Consider the following 6,000-nt stretch of genomic DNA (forward strand, 5'->3'; position numbering starts at 1 on the left):
ATTAATATTCCTAACTCACAAGAATAATCAGTGCTCGGAGCTTGGGAAGAACGGTCCATCGAACAGGGAGTATAAACTACGATTGAGGTAACATCTATTGCTAACACCCACAATCCCCTTATGAAATGTGTTTTATGAGATTATGAAATATGTTTATAATGATGTGTTTTTATTGGATTGTGGGATACGAAATGTATTTATGAAGTGTGTTTTATGAATGATGATATTTAAATATGTTTATGAATGATTTTATAAGATGATGTTTATGAGTTATTAATAAGATACGAAACATGATAAATACAAGTGTAACCGGTTCTGGCAGTTAGTGGGGTTACTATTTCTAGGTCGTGCACGTACCGCCGTACCGCGGGACACCCAACAAGGGAGAGTGCTCCTTGAGGGTTACCGCAAGCTAAAAGAGAAACTATCTAGGTACGGGCGTATGTCCAACAAAGGAGAGTGCTCCTTGAGGACTATCGCAAGGTGGGAGACGTCCCGCAAGGCTAACTTGTCAGTTACCAAGTAAAATGAAGGTTTTATGAAAGATAAAAGGAACTATTAAAGTTTCAAGTTATAAATGATGTTTTATTATAATGCATTTATGAAAGTGATTTACTATATTCTATTCTCCCTGTTTGCAAAGTAAATAAAATGAATTGAAATGAATTTACGTTGTTAGGGTAGTATGTTACTGGGCCTCGGCTCACGATGTTGCTTTTGTTTTAGGTACAAAGAAGATCATGGGATGCCTTAGAGTGAGGATGCAACCATCACATTCACGATCGACGTTTAGTAAAGATAATTATGTGTCATTAGTAATAATGGATAAATTAATTAAACTCTAAGTTTAATTTCAAGTATTGAGTTAGATTTTAATTTTAATGTTTAATCAATGTTATGAATATTTGTTAAGGTTTATTTAGATTTCAATGTAAATATTAAAGAATTAATCGAAGTTAAGTATATTTACTGTTACACAACAGTAGTCAGCAAATTTAAAAAGGGTATGTCGCCTTGTGTTTCCCACGAGGGAGATACGGCATGTGACGCTCCGACTAAATTAGGGTTTTCGCTGCTAAATAAAGATAATTAACCTAATTAATGGTGTTTAGAAGTCAGGGCGTTACAGATATATTGATTCAGATCGATTGATCGTTGTTCCCTTTTAGTTTTTCACTATTTTATGAGGGTCGTGGACCTTGTTTAGTAAGTTGAAACCTTATACCCATATAGAGGGGTCGATCAGTATTAAAGGAAAGGTTGGATTTAATTGGAATGAGTCATGTTTGATGCCTTTGTGATCACATACTTAATTTTAAGATAAAAACAGTGGAGAATAATTGTTGATTGTATGACTGATGTGATTGTTGAGTCATAACAGAGTTTAAGTTGTAAATCATGTAAAGTGAAACTGAGTAGCAATAGCTTTAGACTGTGCACGTCTAAAGTGACGGACAATCAGGAGTTGGGGTCATGGGTCGCCTATGGCTTTTTCTTGGGCCGGATTGATCACCGGTTCTATTTTATTCAAAAGTCCCTCGATATCGCAGGTCATTGGGGTTTACGGAGTCGTGCCCGTACCTCGTCTTCCTTAGTGAAGAAGAAGAAGTTTCTAGTAGCAATTCAGTCCATTGACTATTTCAATTAAAATAATGTTATTGTTATAAAAGTCTAGTTCAGTCTAGCCTAGTCTAGTCAAGTGTGGTCTTCAAATTAATATGTGTTGTTTGCCCTTACTTATGTTTCATTAGCATCATGTTAGGATTGTTCGTTTAATAGAATCATGTTAGGATTATTATTGTTTTAGTATGTAGTACTCAGCTTTGCTGATTACGTGCTTTGTTTGTGTGTGTTGATCATGGCTATGCCTTATTGATCCTGTGATGACCCATCTTTGGTGAGCAGTCTCTAAGGATCAATAAGCGTTGTCCATCTACAGGTTTGAAGATGATGCATCATGGGGATCGGGATTAGAGAGCTTGTATTGATTTTGTCTTGCTATGTTATTTGGGTTTTGTTAATTGGGACTTTAAACTTGTCGTACTATTTATATTTCCTTATTTTCGTTGGTTGATTTTTGGGATTAAACCTGTAATCGATTATTTATAAACCTAAAGTTAGTTTTATGTTTTCCGCTGCAAAATTCTGAATAAGCCGTTACGTTTTCACACGGGCGATAATGCCTTGATAATTCTCTACGTTTTATATTAAAAGGTTATTTTAGAAAGGAGAGAATTGTCGGGGTGTTACAAAGTGGTATCTAGAAGCTAAGGTTTTACTTTAATAAATTTTTAGGCGCCTAACTATCTAGTTATTTAAAATAAATTTCTTAAAAATCGAGCTTCTACGTATTATAGTGTTAAAAAATTGGTACTTTTTTTTGGGGGGCCGATTTCCTTTTATCTTGTTTGAAAGTATATAATATTTCTTATTTAAGTTCGAAATCAAATTATTTATTCAAGTTAAAGTGATACTTTCGACATTTTTATTGTCCTTATTATTTATTATTCAAAAAAAAAAAAAATGAATACACCTTTTTAAAGGAGTTCAAATTTTCTTTTTAAGTTGTTTCAAGAGTTAGAATTCGTTATTTAGGGAATATAAATCTTTTTCGAATTAATAACTTTATTTTCGAATTTATTCCCTACGCATTACCTTAATTTATTTTACTTTATTTATTTTATATTTTTATTTATGTTATTATTCTATGTTATAATTTTCTTATATCATCGTCCTTTTACTTTGTTATTTAAATTATTTCAATGCTTTATTTTATGAGAGATGGGTAGTATAAGAAGGGCATATAAGATAAAATTATATGTGCATTAGTAGCTTGTCAATGCTAGCATAGAAATTGATTGTTATGTACGTGCGTGTGCTAATTGTTTAATGTTACATTTAAATGTGCATAAAGAATTGTTTGCTTCCACCAAACTTATTGCATTATTGAACTTTATTTATGATTTGGTTGGAAAATCGTTAGTGAGACATGGAATTGTTTATTTCAGGAATAAAATGTTTCTTTCCAAGTATACCAACATAGGATCCTTCGAGAAACTTGATATAGAAACCCCTGACATTTACGTGAAGAAAATTGTGTTTGGATGTGAATATCATGCTAAAATTCAAGGGAAACCTATCTTAATGAGAAAGGATACCATAGAAGCCACTATCATTAATTGCTTACCTAACAAATTTCCATACCTAGAACTCAAGGAAAAGTTTAAAGACATGCATTCTGATAATGGTACTCCAAACTTGGCTAAGTATGGGACTTGGGATGGTAGATGGAAATATGATTCAGAAATTCTGACCACCATTATTAAGGCGGCAGAAAGTGGGTTTAGAGACGGTAAAATCGTAGGGAGTCATGTTGGGGATGAAGTTACAGAAGAACCTATGGGAGTAAGTGTAAATAATGACCTAGAGGAAAATGATGTAGCTGTGGAGAATGAGAATGTAGGTGTTGAGGCAGAGAATCCTAACCTAGTGGCCCATGAGCCAACCATTGAAATTTCTAGTGATTCAGATGCAGAGCTCGAAAGTGAACAGGAGATGGAAAGTGAGCCTAATCAAGATGAAGACATGGGAGAAGATGCAAACCCTGAGGAAGACCCCGATGAAGACCCAGAAGAAGAGTTCAATGATCTTGAGATCTAGAGTTCACTCCGAAAGCTTCAGGAGCAATGGATAGGCAAGAGGCCACAAATATTTTGAAGTCATAAATAGTTAATTAGCTCTTTTATGTTTTAAAGAATAAGGAGCAAAGCTACAACAGTTTAAGGTTGAAGTTTATTGAAGTTTGAAATGTTCTTTATTATTTTGAAGGATGTAATAAACCTTTATGGAGTTAGCAATAAAAGTTAAAGTTTACAAGCACTACTACAAAAATGGGCAAAGAGATCCTTAATAAAAGACCCTTTGGATGACATAAGGGGTCTCTTTAACAAAATAGATCTAATATTAGAGATAAAGGGTCTCTTATGTTTCCCGTGGTCCACAAATTACCCAAGGGAGGATAAGAAAGAGACCCACTAAGTGAGCTCACAGGTCCGTTATGTGTATTGGGGTCCACACCTCCACAAAACATGATAAGAAAAATACCTCTTAAATACCCCACGGGTCTATTTTATACACTTGGGGTCCGTAAAACCTAAAATGATATGATAAAGAATAGACCCTTAAGTGAGGCCACGGGTCTCTTTTACCCCAAATTGAAATGAAGTAAAATAAAATTATACGCACTATGGAAACGTATGTAATGCCCAATTGCCCGTGTGAATGTGTGATGCCCTTGTTCGTTTTTCTTCCTTAGTTCATTTGTAAAATCTCTATTGGAGTCTCAGCCTTTCTCTCTCCTCTAGTTGTCTCTCGATGATATTGTCTCTCGTCGCCGCCCACACCGCCATAACCTCCCCTCGCCGCCCACACTGCCATAACCCACACCTCCACCACCCTGGTAAACCACCTCCTACTCCGCCGCTATACCGAGTTGGTCACTCTTGACTAATATTAAATCAACTGTTAGGGTTTCATAATCCGTAGTTGAAAGGAAAACCAATTCTTTTAACGAGGTTTAGTTTCCAAAAGCTCAAAAGGAAGGAACCTATAAGAGTATTGTTCCCACCTACAGGGTAACTCAGGTATCCCGATCTCATCTCTTTAATGTTCTTATTTGCATTTTATTGGGTAGATATGTTAATTAGGGGTCGGGATTTGGTTTTGTTTGTTTTGATTTGATGTGATCTATGTATATATACTGGAAATGATTGAACTTGATGCTCTATTCTAAGGCTATTTGTCACTGTTTGTTAAATAATTTGGAACCTTTGAATTGAATTGGGAACTTGTGGTACTGTGTTAATGTTTAACATTAAATTGTTTGATATTTTACTTGAATTCTGTAGATTTCAAAATAATTGTGGTAGGTCTTCGTTTCCTATAATTTTCTCTTTTTGAAGAAATTTGGTTTAAATGAACTTTTATAAGTCTTTTACTCTGTTGTTGTTAACTTTTTATATATTTGTACCAATATATTCATATTCAACTGAGAAGTTTCAAGGTCTTCACATTCGTAATTTGATGGTTTCAATAATTTATTTGAGCTGTATGAGTGTGAGTTTGAGTGTGTTCTTATTCGTAGTTTGATGGTTTCAATGATTTAATTGATTTATTTGAGCTATAGCTCAATGATTTATTTGAGCTATATGAGTGAGTTTGAGCTATACAAAATGATATATGCACCGCTTGCTAATGTTTTTAAGACTTGTTTTGGAATAAGTTTGTCTATTTTGTTTATTGTATACTATTTTGGATCTCATGAGCACACTGAGGATACATATAAGTTGTACTTGTAGCTTAGGATACACATGATCTCTTAAGACTCTTAACGGGTGGATTAACTTTGTATTGTTTTACTGCATTTGGCTATTGAGATAAAATGCTTCATGCTTTGTCAGTATTTGAAGAGGCTTATGCTGCCAATAATTAACCAAAGAGAATGAATTCATGAGTAATGAGTGCCAAAAAGCCTTGAATTCCCTACATGAACTCCAAAGCGAGCTCATGCGCAAGTCAATGCATGTTGGTTCTTTAGGTAATGGATTGTTCAGTATGCTGTCTATCTCCTGAATGCACTTGTTTGCACATTAAACAACTTTCATTGTACTGCAGCGTTTGCGGTTGGGACAAGTAAAAGAAAAGACCAAATGGCTCTCCTCCTTGAGTGGCTTAAAGCGACAATTAAAGGTACTGATACAAGCATATGCAGCTAGTCTGTATCTTCAACATTTCTTTTCTTGTGCTGGGTGAGAGATGCTTCGAGGCTAACTTAATTATCTTATTTTTATAGATATAACCATTAGCTGCCATTAGCTCAAGTTCTGATGCATATTGTCAGCTATTGTATATAACTCTTGCTTCGACACATATGCTTCCAACTAGATTTTTTCATCAATCATGTTTATCAAATTATTGTCAAGGCTGAACATATTCTGCCTC

This window comes from Spinacia oleracea, chromosome 2 (genome assembly GCF_020520425.1).
Source record: "Spinacia oleracea cultivar Varoflay chromosome 2, BTI_SOV_V1, whole genome shotgun sequence".
NCBI lineage: Eukaryota > Viridiplantae > Streptophyta > Magnoliopsida > Caryophyllales > Amaranthaceae > Spinacia > Spinacia oleracea.